Raw genomic sequence first — 24,034 nt, 5'->3', positions numbered from 1 at the left:
CTTTTCCTATTTGGAACCAGTCTGTTGTTCCATGCCCAGTTCTAACTGTTGCTTCCTGACCTGCATACAAATTTCTCAAGAGGCAGATCAGGTGGTCTGGTATTCCCATCTCTTTCAGAATTTTCCACAGTTTCTTGTGATCCACACAGTCAAAGGCTTTGGCATAGTCAATAAAGCAGAAATAGATGTTTTTCTGGAACTCTCTTGCTTTTTCCATGATCCAGCAGATGTTGGCAGTTTGATCTCTAGTTCCTCTGCCTTTTTTAAAACCAGCTTGAACATCAGGAAGTTCACAGTTCACATATTGCTGAAGCCTGGCTTGGAGAATTTTGAGCATTACTTTACTAGCGTGTGAGATGAGTGTAATTGTGCAGTAGTTTGAGCATTCTTTGGCATTGCCTTTCTTTGGGATTGGAATGAAAACTGACCTTGTCCAGTCCTGTGGCCACTGCTGAGTTTTCCAAATTTGCTGGCATATTGAGTGCAGCACTTTCACAGCTTCATCTTTCAAGACCTGGAATAGCTCAACTGGAATTCCATCACCTGCACTAGCTTTGTTCGTAGTGATGCTTTCTAAGGCCCACTTGACTTCACATTCCAGGATGTCTGCCTCTAGGTCAGTGATCACACCATCGTGATTATCTGGGTTGTGAAGATCTTTTTTGTACAGTTTTTCTGTGTATTCTTGCCATCTCTTCTTAATATCTTCTGCTTCTGTTAGGTCCATACCATTTCTGTCCTTTATCGAGCCCATCTTTGCATGAAATGTTCCTTTTGTATCTCTACTTTTCTTGAAGAGATCTCTAGTCTTTCCCATTCTGTTGTTTTCCTCTATTTCTTTACATTGATCGCTGAGGAAGGCTTTCTTATCTCTCCTTGCTATTCTTTGGAACTCTGCATTCAGATGCTTATATCTTTCCTTTTCTCCTTTGCTTTTCGCTTCTCTTCTTTTCACAGCTATTTGTAAGGCCTCCCCAGACAGCCATTTTGCTTTTTTGCATTTCTTTTCCATGGGGATGGTCTTGATCCCTGTCTCCTGTACAGTGTCACGAACCTCATTCCATAGTTCATCAGGCACTCTATCTATCAGATCTAGGCCCTTAAATCTATTTCTCACTTCCACTGTATAATCATAAGGGATTTGATTTAGGTCATACCTGATTGGTCTAGTGGTTTTCCCTACTTTCTTCAATTTAAGTCTGAATTTGACAATAAGGAGTTCATGGTCTGAGCCACAGTCAGCTCCTGGTCTTGTTTTGGCTGACTGTATAGAGCTTCTCCATCTTTGGCTGCAAAGAATATAATCAATCTGATTTCGGTGTTGACCATCTGGTGACGTCCACGTATAGAGTCTTCTCTTGTGTTGTTGGAAGAGGGTGTTTGTTATGACCAGTGCATTTTCTTGGCAAAACTCTATTTGTCTTTGCCCTGCTTCATTCCATATTCCAAGGCCAAATTTGCCTGTTAGCCCAGGTGTTTCTTGACTTCCTACTTTTGCATTCCAGTCCCCTATAATGAAAAGGACCTCTTTTTGGGGTGTTAGTTCTAAAAGGTCTTGTAGGTCTTCATAGAACCGTTCAACTTCAGCTTCTTCAGCGTTACGGGTTGGGGCATAGACTTGGATTCCTGTGATATTGAATGGTTTGCCTTGGAAACAAACAGAGATAATTCTGTCGTTTTTGAGATTGCATCCAAGTACTGCATTTTGGACTCTTTTGTTGACCATGATGGCTACTCCATTTCTTCTGAGGGATTCCTGCCCGCAGTAGTAGATATAATGGTCATCTGAGTTAAATTCACCCATTCCAGTCCATTTCAGTTTGCTGATTCCTAGAATGTCGACGTTCACTCTTGCCATCTCTTGTTTGACCACTTCCAATTTGCTTTGATTCATGGACCTGACATTCCAGGTTCCTATGCAATATTGCTCTTTATAGCATCGAACCTTGCTTCTATCACCAGTCACATCCACATCTGGTTATTCTTTTTGCTTTGGCTCCATCCCTTCATTCTTTCTGGAGTTATTTCTCCACTGATCTCCAGTAGCATATTGGGCACCTACTGACCTGGGGAGTTTCTCTTTCAGTATCCTATCATTTTGCCTTTTCATACTGTTCATGGGGTTCTCAAGGCAAGAATACTGAAGTGTTTTGCCATTCCCTTCTCCAGTGGACCACATTATGTCAGATCTCTCCACCATGACCCACCCATCTTGGGTTACCCCATGGGCATGGCTTAGTTTCATTAAGTTAGACAAGGCTGTTGTCCTAGTGTGATTAGATTGACTAGTTTTCTGTGAGTATGGTTTCAGTGTGTGTGCCCTCTGATGCCCTCTTGCAACACCTACTGTCTTACTTGGGTTCTCTTACCTTGGGCATGGGGTATCTCTTCGTGACTGCTCCAGCAAAGCGCAGCCACTGCTCCTTACCTTGGATGAGGGTTATCTCCTTACCGCCGCCCTTCCTGACCTTCAGCGTGGGATATCTCCTCTAGGCCCTCCTGTGCCCATGCAGCCAAGGCTCCTTTGAAATTTACTGAAACTTGCTTCGTGGTCCATAAAATGGTTAACACTGATAACTTTCCAAGTACACTTGAAAAGAGTATATTTCATAGTATGGGGTTCATCATTCTGCTGCTGCTGCTACTGCTGCTAAGTTGCTTTAGTCCTGTCTGACTCTGTGCAGATTATTTCTAGGATTATTTTTTAATCCTAGAAATAGATTTATTTTGTGATGTTTTTAGGAAAATAGCTTGCCTGGTTGGGAATCGTAATGTCATTAGTGAAAATGCAGTGATTGGGGAGTTCCATTTTCAGTTATGGTAGCATAATGTATATCAGAATAGCCCTTTCACTGAGAACAGCTTTAAATACTGGATAAAATACAAAGAAGAGTTGTTTAAAGGCATTAGAAGGCAATAAAAGAAGTCAGGACTTGTGACTTCCTGAAAGTAACAAAATGCATTGAGATGAACCTGATCCTTTCTGTTTCAACCCCCTTAGAATCAAATTTTTATGAATATATAACTGAACATTTTTGGGATTCTGATTGGTATTTAATAGCATCATTAATGAACTTGACCTAATTAACATATGTAGAAAATGGCAACCCACTCCAGTGTTCTTGCCTGGAGAATCCCAGGGACAGGGGAGCCTCGTGGGCTTCCGTCTATTGGATCGCACAGAGTCAGACAGGACTAAAGCAACTTAGCAGCAGTAGCAGCAGCAGCAGAATGATGACCCCCATCCTATGAAATATACTCTTTTCAGTGTACTTGGAAAGTTATCAGTATTAACCATTTTATGGATCATGAAGCAAGTTTCAGTAAATTTCAAAGGAAGTTATATTCTTTGAAGAAAGTAGAATTAAACTAGAAATCTGTAGCAAAAAGATAAATAGAAAAAGAGCTCCCTGAATATTAGTTATTAATCTATATAGGTATAAATAAACCACTGAGCAAAGAATTAATCACAATGAAAAGTTAGAAAATGCTTCAAAATGAATTATAACATATTTGGTATATCAAAATATATAGGGTGCAACTAAAGCCATGCATAGAAAAAAAACTTAGACTCACATGCATGTATTAAAAAAGAAGGCTGGAATTCATCACTCTATACTGTGTTGTGCTATGCTTAGTCGCTCAGTTGTGTCTGACTCTTTGCGACATCATGGACTGTAGCCTGCCAGTCTCCTCTGTCCATGGGGATTCTTCAGGCAAGATTACTGGAGGGGGTTGCCATGCCCTCTTCCAGGGGATCTTCCCAACTGAGGGATTGAACCCAGGTCTCCTGCATTGCAGGCGGATTCTTTATCTTCTGAGCCACATATGTGTGTGTGTGTGTGTGTGTGTGTGTGTATGAAGCAGCTATAAAAATAGCAAATTAGATCCAAAGCAAATGGAAGAAAAAATGATTATGATACATGCAAAAGTCCAATAAATAGAAGACAAACATAAATTAGTCAACAAAATCAAAAGTCAGTTCTTGAATAGAACAAAATTGATAGACCCTTGGATCAAGGGAAAAGGATAGAAGGCAAAAATAATAGAGGCTACACATGTTGAAAAATTATAGGAAGATATTATAAATAATTTTATGTCACTAATTTCCAAATTTAAATGAAATAAACACCTTGAAAGCATCATTTAATGAAATTGAATTAGAGTAAATGGAGGACCCCCCTGATAGTCTAGTGGTTAAGAATCCACCTTCAGATACAGGCAACATGGGTTTGATCCTGGTTATGACAGGTTGTACACACAGAAAATGCAAGAAATATATTAGTGAACTATTAGAAAAAATTACTGGATGCAATTCAGTATGCAATAATAAATTAATTTCTATTCAGAAGCAATAAATAGTAAATTAAAATTTTAAAGTATTCATACTAATTTAAAAATGCATCAACTACCTCATAATATTCTAACAAGACATTTGAAATGTCTGCAAACTGCAGCATTATTCCTAAAGAAATTAAAATAATCCCAAATAAAGTGTCTTAAAACATACTTGTAGTTTGAAAGACTCAAGAATGAGCAAACTGAATCAAAATCCCAGCAAGCAGTGGTGGGGGACGATATCTTAGTCTGTTTGGGCTGCGATAACAGGATACCATAGACTGGGTGGTTTGAAAGCAATAGACATTTATTTTCCCAGTTCTGGAGGCTGAGAAATCCAAGATCAAGGTCTAGCAGATTTGATGCCTGGGGAGAGCTTGCTACCTGACTTGTACTCATAGACTGCCTTCTTGCTCTGTCCTCATAAGGCACAAGGGACAAAGGGAGCTCTCTGAGGTCTCTTTCATTGGGGAGACAAATTGTTTTTTTTTTTTTTTTTAGAATGCTTAAAGTTTTTTTTTAATAAATAGGCACTACTTTTTAGAAGTGTAATTTTTAAGCCCTTTAATTCATATGAGTGAGTTAGAGTGGTATGTAAATTCAGTTTTCTTATCATGAATGCCCCTCATGCTTTGGCAAAGAAGAAGTAGGCCTATGAGAACTTCTTGTTTCCTTCATGTCTTTGAAACATTTACAAACTCATGTAAATACACTTAGAAGTCAGAAATAGATGTTTAAAAACAAACTGGCCTTATATTTTCAGATGGTTGCTTTTATTTTTTTTTAATTTTTATTGGAGTATAATTCTTTACAATGGTATGTTAGTTTCTGCTGTATAGCAAAGTGAATCAGTTATACATATACATATAGCCCCTCTTTTTAAGGTTTCCTTCCCATTTAGGTCACCACAGAGCACTGAGTATACTGTGCTATATAGTAGGTTCTCATTAGTTATCTATTTTATACATAGTAGTGTATATATGTCAATCCCAATATCCCAGTTCATCCACCCCCACAGGCTACCTTTTTTTAATTGGAGTAGAACTGCTTTACAATGTTGTATTAGTTTCTGCTGTACAACAACATATATCAGCTTTATGTAAGGATACTAATTCTTCATTACCTGATCACTTCTAAAGATCCTACTTCCAAATACCATCACACTGGGTATTAGGCTTCAGCATATAAATTTGGGGAGAGGGCATAAACATTCATTCCACAGCAAGGCAACAGTGTGACAAGCTAATTCTAAAATTTTTGTGAAAATGCAAAGGATCAAGAGTGAGACAATCTTGACAAAGAATAACAGAGTTCGGAAATTTAAACTACTTTTTAAAAGTAGCGTAATTAGCAGAGTGGTATAGACAAATAGAGGAATGAAACAGAATATAGTTCATAAATACTCTTATACATGTACAGTCATCTGATTTGTGATAGAGATGACATTGCATTGAATCATCTTGTTAATAAGTTGTGTTGGGATAGTTGGATATTGATGTGAATAAAATGAGAAAAAAGAGAATATTGACCTTTATCACATACCTATTTTGAACAATCAATTGTAGATGGATTGCTTGTAGCCCTGAAAATAAAAGGTGCAATAATAAAACTTCCTGAAGATAACATCATATAATAAATTAATAAATTTGGGTGTGGGCAAAGATTTCATAAACAGTATACAGAGAGCACTAATCATAAGGAAAAGACTGATAAAATAGACTTAGACTTAATTAAAATTAAAGCTTCTATCCATCTAAAGGGGCTTTCCTGCTGGTTCAGACAGTAAAGAATACGCCTGCAATGCGAGAGACCTGGGTTCAATCCTTGGGTTGGGAAGATCCTCTGGAGGAGGGAAAGGCTACCCACTCCAGTATTCTTGCCTGGAAAATCCCCGTGGACAGAGGAGCCTGGCGGGCTACAGTCCATGGGGTCGCAAAGAGTTGGACATGATTGAGCAACTAAGTACAGCATAGAACATCCATCCAAAGACATGTTTAAGACAGTAAAAAGTGGGAGAAAATGTTTTCCATATGCTGCTGGGACTATGAATTGGTATCACAACTGCCTTGGAAATTATTGAGAGAGTCATTTCCTAGGCAGGTTGATAAGGAGTCTAGGGGTGCCCAAGGAGAGAGGGGTCTGGAATTCTCAAGGAGGAAGAAAGGACAAACTTTTTTTCTTTCTCTACATTCCTTAGGATTATATAGCAATAATGTATCCTGCCTGAGGACAGTCTCTGGGTTAAGCACAGTCTCTGGATTAAACCTTCTGTTACCTTAAAATGTAAATTATGGGAGTAGACCTGGTCTTTACAAGGATGTATCCTGCCTGAGGACAATCTCTGAATTAAACCTTCTGGCTAATTCTGTTATCTTAAAATGTAAATTATGAGAGTAGGTCTGGTGAGGTCTTTACAACCTCCAGACATTCTTTGGATTCATTGGAGAGTATATAACTTCATTGTTAACACTAGCAAGTGGGTACTCTTTCTGCCCCCTTCTGATGCCTATGTCAGAAGCTTTCTCTATTTCCTCTATACTTTAATAAAACTTCATTACACAAAAGCTCTGAGCAATCAAGCCTAGTCTCTGGCCCCGGATTGAATTCTTCTCCTCTGGGGGCCAAGAATCCCGGTGTCTTCGCATGCAACAACAACCTTTCATTATTTGGTGTACTCTATTAAAGTTGGACTGATACAACCTCATGTTATAACAGTTTTACCTCTAAATACTTACCCAGAAGAAATATGTATATATCTTCAAACTGCATTCACAGCATACATAGCAATGTTGTTAATAAAAGCACCAAATGAAGAAACCCAGAGCTCATAAATAGAAGGTACGTGCATTGGGTCTATTCATATGAATGGAATAATACATAGCTATGAAGATGGATGGATCACTGCTTCTTGCAATAACATGAAAGAGTGAATGAAGCCAGACTCAGAGAGTACATGCTGTATGGATAAATTTATATAAATTACAAATACATGCAAAACTAACTCATGATGAAAGAAGTCCAAACAGTGTTAACCTATGGAGCTATCTGTGACGAGGTTTGTGGGAAATTTCTGAGGTGCTGGTAAGGTTCTGTAACTCTAGCTGGATGATTGTTTCCAGGTGTGCTTACTTGAAAAAAATTATTTGAGCTCTATATTTATAATATTATATCATCAGAACTTAATATAAAGCTTAATTAAACAACCAATAACAGCACACCCCCAAAGATGGCACTATCAGTATAAAATATATTAGAAGAAGAAGTTTCCTGGTAATATTGCTCTCTTATAGTAACTGAAAATTAAGTGCTTCTCATTGGTTAAAACAAAGAGGAACTCCCACTTCAGTGAAATACTATAATGAGATGATTATTTCAACAAAATTACACCTGAATAATATTGTTCTATTTACTTTATGAAGAAAATTATTTTGCTTTTCTCTATTGTAGGAAGGGTCAGGTTTAGGGCATCAAAATTAGTATGGCTACATCCTAGCAAGTCCTTTCAGTGAATTCTGAAAAAGGCATAAGCCAAGACATGTGCCTTGGACACAATCTGATATAGATCTTGCCTATTATACCATCCACCTTCACCACTAGCCTAGTGCAAATACAACCTGGATGTCAAATCTAATGACCTTTTCTTTTTTTCCTAAATACAATATAATGTGAATTTGTATACAATCTAAACATTATTAAAATGTGTAACATGGGCAGTGGAATTCCCTGGTGACCTTATCTCCCAGATCCTTAAGAATGGATTGGTAAAAAATTCCCCAAGCTTTTTCTAGATGTATATTGATATGTAGAAGTACTATACATATGGCAGCAGCATCAGAATGTTCTATATTTTTTTCATACAACATATCTCTGTCATTTTTCTATCAGCACATACAGATAAATCTTATTCATATTAATATTTATATTATCCTAGTATCTGGATTTGAAAATTATTTATGTGTTCTTCTATTGATGAGTATTTTGGTTGTCTGCAGTTTTTCACTATTGAAAGCAATGTTATAATGAACATTCTTGTATATTTCATTTTGTGAGTGTGAGAGAATGTATCTTCAGATTATGTTACTTGAAGTAGAAATACTCCATTAACTATAATTAATCTTTTAAAAATTATTATTTCAGTGCCTTTTCCTTAGATTTTGTGACTCCCACCTCTGGTCTTTAGCTTTCTTTCTGACCATGGCTTTGTCAAACTATCTACAAGGCATTTTAACATCTTGTAACATTTCCCTAATATATCCTGAATAACCTTAACAGAAGTCAAGTTCACAAACTTGCCAGATCTGAAGCTGTGTTCTCACAGAGTTGCTGATGAAAATAGTAATACTTCAAACAACAGTCACAGGATTATTTTCAAAGTCAAGAAGACTTTTTTTCCTATATCACTTATATACATGCTGAATGTGGGAATCAGTTTCACTGGATATGGCATAAAATATGAATCATTTCGCTCCAGACTGTTGGATAGGATCAGTTAGTTCAGTTCAGTCGCTCAGCCTATCCGACTCTTTGTGACTCCATGGACTGCAGCATGCCAGGCTTCCCTGTCCATCACAAACTTCCAGAGCTTACTCAAACACATGTCCATCGAGTCGGTGATGCCATACAACCATCTCATCCTCTGTTGTCCCCTTCTCTTCCTGCCTTCAGTCTTTCCCAGCAACAGGGTCTTTTCCAATGAGTCAGTTCTTTGCATCAGGTGGCCAAAGTATTGGAGCTTTAGCTTTAGCATCAGTCCTTCCAATGAATATTCAGGACTAATTTCCTTGAGGATTGACTGGTTGGATCTCCTTGCAGTCCAGGGGACTCTCAAGAGTCTTCTCCAACACTACAGTTCAAAAGCATCAATTCTTCGGCACTCAGCTTTCTCTGTAGTATAACTCTCACATCCATACATGACTACTGGAAAAACTATAGCTTTGACTGGATGGACCTTTGTCAGCAAAGTAAATTGAATGTTAAATCATTAACCCCTAATTTATTCATTAAATAATTCCCTTAATGTACTGTCTTTGGTGTGAGAGCATTATTTCTAGTAATTATCTAAGCTGTACTTCCAGGAGTCTCAATCAGAAGAAGGAGACAATAAAATTGAAAAGAAATAAGTATAAGTAATTTAATATGGGGGTTTTCTGTTCAATGTGAATTGTAATAACCTTATTTAAATATTTAATTATATAAAAATCTTTTATTACAGTACCAAAACTGTATTTTTTCCCTATTGTTCTCACCCTCAATTTAATGGGAAAGTTTATTTTTGGTTGCATGGCATGCAGGATCTTAGTTCCCTGATGACCCCAGATCAAACCCTCACCCCTGCAGTGGAAGTGCCCTGAAGTCTTAAGTACTGAACGGCCAGAAAAGTCCCAGGAAAATCTGAATATTCTCCATGGGTTCACTGGGGCTAAGATTCTGCAATCAAATTTTTGTGCATAATTTGATGACAGATATTGTATAATATTGACCTTATATCCATGGTATCCCAATTCACCTCTCCAGTGACTTACCAGTCTAAAAATATTTAGTCATTGGGACCGTTTGAACACTGTCACTCATACTCATGTCTATGCCTGGTTCTTTTCTGTTTATTACCCATAATATTCAGCCTCCCACCTGGAGGTACCCTTCCTTCCCTCTGACCTGATAATATTTCCACTCCTTCCCCCTCAGAGCTACCAGTGGTTTACCTTTCCATTCTGATCTCTGCTCTTCTCCATACAACAGCACTGTTCTGTGGAGGGAGCTTCAGTGACTGGACCAGTGAAAATAAGGCTGATAAAGTGAGCAAAAATGAGAGTGGTCCTGTAGAGAACGTCTTTCCTCTGATTGCCACCATGTTTTCTATTTTATTTTAAATTGAAATATATTTGATATATAACATTATATAAGTTTAAAGTATACAACATGCTCATTTGATGTATTTCTATGTTGTTATTACAGTTGCCATGTAGCAGTAATTAGTACCTGAGGGCCTAGAGGAGCTATCCCAGCTGAAGGTCAGGAAGGGTGGCGGTGAGGAGATGCCCCTCGTCCAAGGTAAGGAGCAATGGCTGAGCTTTGCTGGAGCAGCCATGAAGAGATACCCCATACCCAAGGTAAGAGAAGCCCAAGTAAGACAGTAGATGTTACAAGAGGGCATCAGAGGGCAGGCACACTAAAACCACACTCACAGAAAACTAGTCAATCTAATCACACTAGGACCACAGCCTTGTCTAACTCAGTGAAACTAAGCCATGCCCGTGGGGCGACCCAAGATGGGCGGGTCATGGTGGAGAGATCTGACAGAATGTGGTCCACTGGAGAAGGGAATGGCAAACCACTTCAGTATTCTTGCCTTGAGAACCCCATGAACAGTATGAAAAGGCAAAATGATAGGATACTGAAAGAGAAACTCCCCAGGTCAGTAGGTGCCCAATATGCTACTGGAGATCAGTGGAGAAATAACTCCAGAAAGAATGAAGGGATGGAGCCAAAGCAAAAAGAATAACCAGATGTGGATGTGACTGGTGATAGAAGCAAGGTCTGATGCTGTAAAGAGCAATATTGCATAGGAACCTGGAATGTCAGGTCCATGAATCAAGGCAAATTGGAAGTGGTCAAACAGGAGATGGCAAGAGTGAATGTCGACATTCTAGGAATCAGCGAACTGAAATGGACTGGAATGGGTGAATTTAACTCAGATGACCATTATATCTACTACTGCGGGCAGGAATCCCTCAGAAGAAATGGAGTAGCCATCATGGTCAACAAAAGAGTCCAAAATGCAGTACTTGGATGCAATCTCAAAAATGACAGAATGATCTCTGTTTGTTTCCAAGGCAAACCATTCAATATCACAGGAATCCAAGTCTATGCCCTTATATAACATTCCTCCAACCTCAACCCCAGGTAACCACCATTACATTCTCTGTTTTTATAAGTTTGACTTTTTTTAAGGTTCTACATATAAATTATGTCATACAGTGCTCATCTTTCTCTGTTTGACTTATTTCACTTAGCATAATGTGCTCAGAGTTCATCCATGTTATCACAAATGACAGAATTTCTTTTTTTCCCCTCCTAACTAAACAATATTACATTATATGTATGTACTACATCTTATTAATCTATTCTACCACTTTCGTTTTACTAAGCCCCTTTTCCCATATGCCAAGCACAGCCCCCTCCCTTTTTTAAGCCCAGGTCATTCTTTTAAATTGTGCATAAATCCCAATTCACTGTTAGCTACACCCAAGCACCCATTCATTTCACATATTTTTCTTACTAAAGTAGTCTCTGAAAAAAAATTAGGGGGAAATATGAAAGGATCTGTGTTTCTTATCAAAGACAGACACTGACTCTAGATTTTATGCACATTTAACTATGCTTTATTTGGCTCAGACGATAAAGAATCCATCTGCAATGCGGGAATACTGGTTCGATCCCTAGGTCAGGAAGATCCCCTGGCAAAGGAAAGGCTACCCAATCCAGTATTCTTGCCTGGAGAATTCCATGGACAGAGGAGCCTGGTGGGCTACAGTCCATGGAGTCACAAAGAGTTGGACACGACTGAGCAACCTTCACCTGAAAAGTGAAAAACTTCAAAACACTAGTGTGCTGGTTCCAACATTGGCAGAAAGGTAGTTTGAAGGTCTAAGGTTTTTAGAGGGCCAGGGAAACAGAAAGCTAAATACAAAAGAACAAACCTTTATCTTAGTAATTCATAATTCCCTTGCCTGACACTGGTGGTTTAGACTGTGAAAAATCTGCCTGCAATGCAGGAAACCTGTGTTTGGTTCCTGAGTCGGGAAGATGCCCTGGAGAAGGGAATGGCTACCCACTCCAGTTTATTTGCCTAGGACAGAGGAGCCTGTTGGGCTACAGTCCACGAGGTCTAAGAGTTGGACATGCCTGAATGACTCACACTTTAGCCTATCACATGTGGAAAAATATTTCCTCACTTTATTATATATCTTTTATCATTGTCTTTTTTATTTAGTTTTCTACTTTTCAGAAGTTTTAAATTTATAGCAAAACTAGCCTTTTTTATCATGTAATATATCATATACATACAGAACAGTACAGAGAAATCAAATAAATAATAATTTATCAAAACTAATCATCGATGCATGTTGACTACACCAAGAAGCTTTCTCATGCCCCATCCTAATCACTACTGTTTCTTTCCCTTCCCTGCAGGAAAACCCCAGCCTGATTTTGGTAGTAGTAGCTCCTTATCTTTATTAATGGCTTTAGTGATTAAAGAGGCATTGCCAACATTAATTATGCTTGTTTTTTAAACATTTTTTAATTGAATCAGACAGTATTTTGTGTCTGACATATTTTGCTTAGCTGTAAGTCATCCATATTGATTAATGGAGTTCATGTTCATTGTTATATACTGTTCAGTTGTATGACAAAACCACATTTGATTTACCTACTGGATTTTTTCCATTGATATGACATTAAATCTTTAGTGCTGTGAATATTCATGCATATGTCCATTGTACACATGCAATGTCTTGACATTTTTGCCCCTTTGCATTTCCCTCGTAATCTTAAAACATATTGTCAGATTCCATTACAAAATGTCTATGTTTTGACTGGGATCACATTATATCAGTAGATCAATTTAGGGAGAATTAACATCTTAGAATATTTAGCCTTCCAACCCATTAACAAGACATATCTCTCCACTCATATAGATTTTGATTATTTCTATGATATTTTATCATTTTTTCCTTAGAGTTTTTGAAGATATTTGGTTAAAATTATTCTTAAATGTTTTTATATTTGTGATGCTATTACAAATGATATTTTTATTTCCTAGTGTGTTGCTTTTTTATAGAAAAGTAATTTTCTTATGTAGTATTAATATTATCTTGGTTTTAATAATTTATCTATATGTTAGTTTGGACTTTCTATAAAATAATCATGCTGTTGACAAGTAGTGATATTTTATTTCTTCCTTACAACACTTATTTATTTTTCTTGGTTTAATGTTAAAACTTCTTGCACAAAAATGTGAGAGTGAATATCCTTATCTTTTCTTGATCTCAAAGGGAAAGCTTTCAACATTTCATCATTAAGTATGATGTTTGTATAGATTTTTGGTAGTACTGTTTTTCTGATAGAGTTTCCTCTATTTTTAGCTGGTAAAGCTTTTTATTTTTTATTTATTTATTTATTTTTTTTTAATTTTTCAGCACTTTATTATTTTTTTTTTATTTGATAAATTTAACGCCTTTTATTGCCATACCTCATTTTACTGTGCTTTGCTTTAGTGAGCTTTATAGATACATGTTTTTGTTTTTGTTTTTTTTTTCCTTGTTAATTTTCTGTTTAGTTGATCTATCCATAAGTGTGAGTGGGGTATTAAAGTCTCCCACTATTATTGTGTTATTGTTAATTTCTCCTTTCATACTTGTTAGGATTTGTCTTACATACTGCGGTGCTCCCATGTTGGGTGGATATATATTTATAATTGTTATATCTTCTTCTTGGATTGATCCTTTGATCATTCTGTAGTGACCTTCTTTGTCTCTTTTCACAGCCTTTGTTTTAAAGTCTAATTTATCTGATACGAGTATTGTGACTCCTGCTTTCTTTTGGTCCCAATTTGCATGGAAAATCTTTTTCCAGCCCTTCACTTTCAGTCTGTATGTGTCCCCTGTTTTGAGGTGGGTCTCTTGTAGACAACATATGTAGGGGTCTTGTTTTTGTATCCATTCAGCCAGTCTTTGTCTTTTGGTTGGGGCATTCAACCCATTTACGTTTAAGGTAATTACTAATAAGTATGATCCCGTTGCCATTTACTTTATTGTTTTGGGTTCGAGTTTATACACCATTTTTGTGTTTCCTGTCTAGAGAATATCCTTTAGTATTTGTTGGAGAGCTGGTTTGGTGGTGCAGAATTCTCTCAGCTTTTGCTTGTCTGAAAAGCTTTTGATTTCTCCTTCATACTTGAATGAGATCCTTGCTGGGTACAATAATCTGGGCTGTAGGTTATTTTCTTTCATCATTTTAAGTATGTCTTGCCATTCCCTCCTGGCTTGAAGAGTTTCTATTGAAAGATCAGCTGTTATCCTTATGGGAATTCCCTTGTGTGTTATTTGTTGCTTTTCCCTTGCTGCTTTTAATATTTGTTCTTTGTGTTTGATCTTTGTTAATTTGATTAATATGTGTCTTGGGGTGTTTCTCCTTGGGTTTATCCTGTTTGGGACTCTCTGGGTTTCTTGGACTTGGGTGATTATTTCCTTCCCCATTTTAGGGAAGTTTTCCACTATTATCTCCTCAAGTATTTTCTCATGGTCTTTCTTTTTATCTTCTTCTTCTGGAACCCCTATGATTCGAATGTTGTAGCGTTTAATATTGTCCTGGAGGTCTCTGAGATTGTCCTCATTTCTTTTAATTCGTTTTTCTTTTATCCTCTCTGATTCATTTATTTCTACCATTCTATCTTCTAATTCACTAATCCTATCTTCTGCCTCTGTTATTCTACTATTTGTTGGCTCCAGAGTGTTTTTAATTTCATTTATTGCATTATTCATTATATATTGACTCTTTTTTATTTCTTCTAGGTCCTTGTTAAACCTTTCTTGCATCTTCTCAATCCTTGTCTCCAGGCTATTTATCTGTGATTCCATTTTAATTTCAAGATTGGTAAAGCTTTTTAAAACTTCATTATTGGATATTGACATGTTTTTTCTCTATTAGTTGAGATGATCATATACTTTTTCTCCTTTTTTTCCTGCGAAAGTAAGAAATCTATTGATGGGTTTCTATTGAAACCAATATTAAAACATTGTTCCATTTTCTTTAATGGTGCTCATAAAATATACCCCAACTCCAAAATGACACTTCTAAAAAACCCTCCAATTTTTTTTTTGGCCCTTAAATCATCTCTTTCTTCTTTTTCTCCTTCTCCTTCTTTTTTTTTTTTTTTTGTACAAATGTTCTATTCTTCTGGAATGAGTTTCGTGTAAGAAAAGAGGAAGGAATTTGGCCTGTTATTTCAACCCATTTATTAATGTGTCTCTTCTCCACTGATTTGATGTGAAACTTTTATGATACAGTAAGTTCCTATATGCACACAACTTTGTTATTACACTATATTCTTTATAGCTTTTGAATATGTGATTGGGCTAGTTTACCTTCATTATTTCTTTTTCATATTTTCCTAGACATTCTCACTCATTTACTTTTCCACATCAGTATTATAGATAAAACATAATGCTTATTCCTATGACTGATTTTGCTAGCTTAACAAATAATTCCTTGTAACTCATATCCATGATGTAGCAAATATTTTTACCACGTCAGATAATTTTGGCTATGCTAAGTCATTTCAGTTTTGTCCAACTCTTTGCGACCCTTATGGACCATAGCCCGCCAGGCTCCTCTGTCCATGGGAGTCTCCAGGCAAGAATACTGGAGTGGGTTGCCATGCCTTCCTTCATGGGATCTTTCCACCCCAGGGATTGAAACTCCATCTCCTCTGGCTCCTGCACTGCAAATAGATTCTTTACTGGTAAGCCACTGGAAAGCCCCGTTTTGGCTATAAACAACAGTAAATGGATCTATATTGTGTCATGTAACAAAACCATGTATAGTAGGTGGTTTCGAAGTTAAGTCAGTAACTCAGTTTCTTCTCTATTATCATCAGCATATTGGTGCATCATGACATTAGTTCTGGGTATCATATTTAGGTTGAGAGTATTTCCCTGTCTTGATTCCCTTTTTAAAGTAGGTTAAAATTTTCCTACAAATCCTTATACATGTATCCTTCATGTCCCATTGGCAAGAATTACTGAACAGCTGGGCTTCCCAGGTGGCACTAGTGGTAAAGAACCAGCCAATGAAGGAGAAAGAAGAAAGATGCAGGTTCAATCCCTGGGTTGGGAAGAACCCCCGGAGGAGGGTATGGCAATCCACCCCAGTATTTTTGCCCAGGAAATCCCATGGACAGAGAAGCTTGGTGGGCTACACTCCATAGTGTCACAAAGAGTCGGATATGACTGAAGTGACTAATCATGCACACATGCACTAAACAACTAGTAAGCAAAACAATATTGTCATAATAAACTTTAAAACCATTCAGGAAATACCCTTTGAATCTGGGTAGGGATCCAATCTTTATCAAACATCATAGACATAAAATTGGGCAAAGAACCTTGTTTTATGTTCCTGGATATATTCCAGTGTCTCCTAGTTTACAGTCTGTGGGAACTTGAATAGAATTTGTACCCTACTGTTGTGTGGAAATTGTACAAATCAAAATTATGTTGAATTAGTTCACAGTGCTTTTCAGCTCTACTACACCCTTCTAAACTCTTTATATTCATTCTATTAATTTTTGAGAGTTTGATATTGAAACTCAAAACTAAAAATTTATCTACTTAAAAAAATAATTGTAATATATAATGGAGCTATATATATATATATATATATATAAAACCTTGTTCTGTATTTTCCAAGTTACCTGTAAATGTGTTATCATAGTCTTATAATTTTTGAAAAATTGGGCAAAGAAAATAAAAATGCTGTCAGTGAACAAGTGGCAAAATACCTATTGAGTAGCCAGTCTCCACCTGTACATCTTCATTGTAGAGAAACTTATAGAATTAGATTTAAATCCAATTGTCCTTCAATACAGTCAACAGTTATTAATAACCTTAAATAAGTATTTACTAAAGTGTTTCTTTTGGTGACTGGTGAATTAATTTACTTACAAGCAGAAATTCTGAATTCCGATGTATTCATTTTATTGATTGTAAGTTTCTATCTTTTTTTGGAGGTCAAAACAAAACAAAACGTGAACTGCCATTCACAACTGCTATTATAGAGTAGGAAGATCATGAATACACAAAGCCAGCTGTTACTATAACATTTAAAAATTTGCTGTATTCTTCATCCCAATTTTTACCTATAAGAAAAGACCTTTTATTTCATATCCTATACCATCTTTTCCTCAGGTAGGAAATCAAAATATTTAGACCTATAGGTTTCAAGATTTTCTGAATTAAATAATCATCTTCTACATAAAATCATTTAGCATCATTATGTATAGCATAGGAAGCTATTGAGGTTTTTGAAAAGGTGGTGTGCCTTACAGCTGTACTTCGTTTCCCTTTCTCTTCTCTTCCCTCCCTTCCAGCAGTTAATCTCATTTCTCTGTGGTGGACTCTAAGTATCACCTCTGAAGAACTTGTGAAAAGCCTTGATGTAGGCCATAGAATAAAGAGAGTATTTTGGGGTAATAAAGTTTGCTGGTTAGCCTCCTATCATTTACCTTCTTCCTTTGAAAGTAAAATAAATCATAGATTTTAAGTAATAAGGAAATAGTAATCTAGACTTATCACTGGGTGTGACTGCTTTTCATGGTTTATTAAATGAATTTAGTTTAATTTCTTAAATATCATATCCTGTTCTGTTGCCAATTTTAATGCACTGAAGAAAGGGAAAAATATACAAAATGATTCCTTAAACATTTAAGTTATCTTACTGAGCTTATAAGATTTTACTTAGATGAATTTTTCAGCAGGGTGATAATATCATAGGAAAACTTTCCTCTTTTGGACTGGTGTTTTTAATCCAACTCAGTGTGTTTATTGATTGAACACTGTTATCACTAAAATATTGCTTTAGAATCCATGTGAAATTGACAGCTCTAGTTGTTAACATGGAAAGCCTATGCTACCAAAGCTAACATTATTAGAACTAGTCCCCTATGTCTTTTTATATAGAGTTCAGAGGTTAATTTGACTGACTTGATGACAGATGGTGCTCTGGCTAATACTGGTGCGTAAGCAATTTCACTAGACCAGGGTTGACCTTTACCAGAAAACCAAATGAAACAACAGAAAAGTAAAGGTCTTTGTGGTGCTGTGCTGTGCTGTACTAAGTCGCTTCAGTCGTGTCTGACTCTGTGCAAACCTATGGACTGTAGCTCGCCAGTGCCTCTGTCCATTAAATTCTCCAGGCAAGAATACTGGAGTGGGTTGCCATGCCCTCCCCGAGGGGATCTTCCCAACCCAAGGATCTAACCTGTGTCTCTTATGTCTCCTGCATTGGCAGGCAGGTTCTTTACCACCAGTACAATCTGGGAAGCTCAAAGGTCTCTTTGGATCTTTGTATAATTTAGTTTGAAATTATATTTTGCAATTTTAAAGTCATGTTTATTAAAATCAAATTATATTATGTCCCTTAATATTGTGAGTTTCAATCTGTGAACAAGGATTAAAACCCTTAAAATATTAGCATCTCTTCTGGTTTGTTGAATCATATGACTATTTCTTTTCAACAAAACATAATCTAAGCACATATGGATATTTTGAGCATTGTAAACAATTTAAAAGATATAGTATAATATGGAAAATACAAACAGCATCAACATTAATACATGTATATTTCTTCCATAGAGATTAAAATTTTATGTAAATTATATCCAGTTGTTCATCTTAGCTCAGGAAGGGTCAGGAGCAGGTCATTTTCTGTAACCAACTGAAGGAAATAATCATTCCTTGGCACCTCCAACCTTCACAGCTGAGAGATCGTCATTATTTTGCTCCTTCAAAATCAGCAAATCTTTCCACTTATGTTTAGAAATTGAGTTGCATCCACTGAAGTATCAGAATTGACTCTTGTGCAATCAGTATTTCTGCCTCCAGTATGCTATCCTTTAAAAACTATGAAGTAATGTAAACATACAAATATATGGAAAAAAATTTTAAAGTATAAACATTTGTAAAATTAAAATTGAAGTCTTAACCTAAGTATCCATTGATAGATGAATAGACAAAGAAAATGCAGAATATGAATACAGTAGAATATTATTCAACCAGAATCAGAAGGAAATCCTGATTTTTACAACAATTTGGATGACCTTGAGGGCATTATGCTAAGCAAAAGAAGTTGGGCAAGAAAAGACAAATACTATAGGATCCCACTTACAAGTTGAATATAAAACAGGCAAGCTCATAGAAGCACAGAGTGAAATGGTGGTTGCCAAGAGCTGGGGGTGGGGAAGAAATGGGGAGTTCAGTTCTCATAATGTGAATATGTCCTTTTTGCAGTATATTTAGTGCCTAATTTTTCAACTTTTTGTGCTTTTTGATGATTTTGCTGTACATTGTCACCCTGCTTATTTAACTTATATGCAGAGTACATCATAAGAAATGCTGGGCTGGAAGAAACACAAGCTGGAATCAAGATTGCCGGGAGAAATATCAATAACCTCAGATATGCAGATAACACCACCCTTATGGCAGAAAGTGAAGAGGAACTAAAAAGCCTCTTGATGAAAGTGAAAGAGGAGAGTGAAAAAGTTGGCTTAAAGCTCAACATTCAGAAAACTAAGATCATGGCATCCGGTCCCATCACTTCATGGCAAATAGATGGGGAAACAGTGGACATAGTGGCTGACTTTATTTTTTGGGGTTCCAAAATCACTGCAGGTGGTGATTGCAGCCATGAAATTAAAAGATGCTTACTCCTTGGAAGGAAAGTTATGACCAACCTAGATAGCATATTAAAAAGCAGAGATATTACTTTGCCAACAAAGGTCTGTCTAGTTAAGGCTATGGTTTTTCCTTTGGTCATGTATGGATGTGAGAGTTGGACTGTGAATAAAGCTGAGCACCGAAGAATTGATGCTTTTGAACTGTGGTGTTGGAGAAGACTCTTGAGAGTCCCTTGGACTACAAGGAGATCCAACCAGTCTATCCTAAAGAAGACCAGTCCTGGGTGTTCATTGGAAAGACTGATGCTGAGGTTGAAACTCCAGTACTTTGGCCACCTCATGTGAAGAGTTGACTCACTTGAAAAGACTGATGCTGGGAGGGATTGGGGGCAGGAGGAGAAGCAGACAACAGAGGATGAGATGGCTGGATGGCATCACCAACTGGATGGACGAGTTTGGGTGAACTCTGGGAGTTGGTGATGGACAGGGAGGCCTGGTGTGCTGTGATTCATGAGGTCGCAAAGAGTTGGACAGGACTCAGCAACTGAACTGAACTGAAAGGTAGCATTCCACATGTGTCTGGAAAAAATACATGTGTTAGATTAGCTTTGTTCAGGCACAGGTTACAGTGTTGGTGACTGAATTCAATGTTAGTCAATCAAAAATGCATGTTATATAAGGTGTCTTTGGGGCTTCCCCTGTGGCTTAGCAGTAAATAATCTGCCTGCAATACGGGAGACAGGGGTTTGATCCCTGGGTTGGGAAGATGCCCTGGAAGAAGGCACGGCAACCCACTCCAGTATTCTTGCCTGGAGAATCCCATAGGAGCCTGGCAGGCTACAGTCCATAGCGTTGCAAAGAGTTGGACACAACTGAAGTGAATGAGCACGCATGCAAGTATCTTTAAACAAACACATGTAAAACAAGTTTGTGTATTTATTGGTTAATGAAAATGTGACCACAAGCTCACAGAAAGCCAATGCTGTATTTCTCCAAGGAGCAATCGTTTAGTATTCACTACAATAAGTCCCCTACATACAAACCTTCAAGTTGTGAACTTTCAAAAATGCAAATGTACATTGTTATTGCTATTCAGTTGCTCAGTCATGTCTGACTCTTTGTGACCCCATAGACTGCAGCACTCCAGGTTTCCCTGTCCATCACCAACTCCCGGAATTTGCTCAAACTCATGTCCATTGAGTCAGGGGTACCATCCAGCCATCTCATCCTCTGTCGTCCCTTTCTCTTCCTGCCTTCAATCTTTCCCAGCATCAGAATCTTTTCTAATGAGTCAGCTTTTCACATCAGGTGGCCAAAGTATTGGAGCTTCAGCTTCAGCATCAGTCCTTCTAATGAATATTCAGGATTGATTTCCTTTAGGATTGACTGGTTTGATCTCCTTGCAGTCCAAGGGACTCTCAAGAGTCTTCTCCATCACCACAGTTCAAAAGCATCAATTCTTTGGCATTCAACCTTTTTTATGGTCCAACTCTCACATCCATACTCTCACATATCTCTTTTCCATACTGGAAAAACCATAGCTTTGACTAGACAGACCTTTGTTGGCAAAATAACATCTCTGCTTTTTAATACACTATGTTTGTCATAGCTTTTCTCCAAGGAGCAAGCCTTTTTAAATTTTGTGGCTGCAATCACCATCTGCAGTGATTTTGGAGCCTGAGAAAATAAAGTCTGTCACTGTTTCCATTGTTTCCCCATCTATTTGCCATGAAATGGTGGGACCAGATGCCATGATCTTTGTTTTATGAATGTTGAGTCTTAAGCCAGCTTTTTCACGTTAGGAGGTCTAATCATATTACTTAGTTTTTGTGTCTGGTATGAACTACTGTACTTTACAAGGTAGTATACTGTGAGATTAAAGTTTTTTCTTGATTTTTTGTGCTTGATTTTTGTGTATTATTTGTGTGAAAAGTAGTGTAAACCTATCATAGTACATTACTACATTGTGTTAACTAGGTATCTAAGCTAACTTTTTAGACTTATGAACAAATTGGACTTACAAATGCACTCTTGGAACAGAAGTCATTCATATGTAGGGACTTACTGTAAATCAGTGTTTTGGGCAACTTTATTGAAACTAACTACCAAAGATAATGAGAATTGACTCTGTGTGTGTGTTTGTGTGTGTGTGTGTGTGTAATTCCAGAAAAGAATCTGAAAAAACTTTCCAATTTATTTTTTAAAGCTAGCATACCTAAGAAAAAGCAAAATGAAACCTGACAAAGATAAAACTAAAATGAGCTTTACCAAACTATTTTACTTATAATTATTTTGGCAGGTTAGACTGAATAGTTATTTAGGTCCTCCTTCCCTGCAAGAAGAGCATACATCCCTGTCCATTGTCATGTGATGTGCGGCATCTCCCCGTGGGAGGAATATGATTCCTCAACTCATTAACAACAAGCTTGGCCATATAACTGGTTTGATCAATGAAACATGAGTATGATCCTGTCTCAGTTCTTAGTAAAAGGGTTATAGAACTGCAGTCAATGTAATTTGTTGGGGAGTGAGAAAGAAAGACATTCTTGTATGCCGCAGACATATTGGAGTGGTTTGTTACCTCAGCTTTATCTAGTAAAGGCTGACTCATAAAAAAATGAATGCAAAACTACCAATAACTTTAATAAAACATTTGTTTTAATTCAATAAGTTAAATATTAAATATTTATTTGATAAATCTATGATTTTATTAAGCCATAGCAAAAATGATTTATTTAGATTTTGCTCCAGAATTGAACAGTTAACACTAAAAAATTATTAATATATTAAAGCAATAGGTGCAATAAAAAACCAAAAAAATTTCATGATCGTGTACATTGGCTATAAAGATCCATTTGATTAAATTCAAAAACATTTCAAAATAAAAATGCTTAAAAAACCCAGATTGAAATGTACATCATTAACTTGATAAAAATTGTTTCAGTGGTCAATTTTTAGAGGTTTAATGTTAAGGAACAGTTTTAAAATGCCTGTTCTCACTGCTCTTTTGAACATTGTTCTGGAAATTTTAGCCAATACCTTAAGGCAAAAAAGTGTAATAATACTGTTAACTTTTGAAAAATAGGAGACTAAATTGTATAAAACATTTAGGGAACTTCTTGAAACATAACTGGAATGAACAATAATAAACATATGATTATTATGGCCACAAGATTGAAAATGAATCTACCATAATCAGTTCCATTTATATATAACCATAACTTATTAGTTTTTTCAATGAAATAAAAGATGCTATTTATAATAATGGCAAAAATATAAATTGTACAAGTCTAAATATATAGATGGACACTTTAGAAATTATGCATATGCATTTATAATAATTGTGACTAGAATATTTTAGAATCTAAAATGGCATTAAAATCCAATTTAGAAATTATGTACTGTGGGCATACAGATGTTTTATTTTCACAAATGAACCTCTTCTTTTGAAATAATAAATTATTTTTATATTGAACTATATGGCCCTCCTTAATTCATCTTTCTCTAACTAATCAATGCCTCCTTTTTTAGAATTGCAATTGCTCTTATTCCTTCTACAGACACTTAATCGTTGTCATAGTTGCATCCTTAAAAATAAGGCTTTTTGCCGGGCTAAGTGAGCTAACCTTAAACAACCTTCCTGTGCCAGGGGATTTACATAGTCTCATTTAATGCTCACCATCTCCTAGTAAAGTAAGCAATACTATCCCCATTTAACTCTTCAATATACGTAAAGCTCTCTTTCATAGAAATGTTTTACGTTCCTTTTATCTGCTGTGTCGTCCACAAGTTGCACAAGTACAGTGTTTACGTATCCTACGACTTTGTGAAAGTCTAAGAGAAATTTAGTTATGTCACTTAATTCTACCAGCAGGTAAAAATTTTGACTTATACATTGTGTGTGTGTCTTATCACTCAGTTGTGTCCGACTCTTTGAGACACCATGAACTGTAGCTCGCCATGATCCTCTGTCCATGGAATTCTCCAGGCAAGAATACTGGAGCAAGTTGCCATTCCCTTCTACAGGGGATATTCCCGACCCAGGGATCGAACCCAGGTCTCCCATACTGCAGCAGATTCTTTACCATCTAAGCCACCATAGAAGTCCCAATTTATACATTACTAAATGCTTATTATTTATTTTGTATTGTATTCAGTTCAGTTCAGTTCAGTCACTCGGCCATGTCCAACTCTCCGCGACCTCATGAACTGCAGCACGCCAGGCCTCCCTGTCCATCACCA

Source organism: Bos indicus, chromosome X (genome assembly GCF_029378745.1).
Source record: "Bos indicus isolate NIAB-ARS_2022 breed Sahiwal x Tharparkar chromosome X, NIAB-ARS_B.indTharparkar_mat_pri_1.0, whole genome shotgun sequence".
Classification (NCBI taxonomy): domain Eukaryota; kingdom Metazoa; phylum Chordata; class Mammalia; order Artiodactyla; family Bovidae; genus Bos; species Bos indicus.
This window is presented reverse-complemented; position numbering follows the sequence as displayed.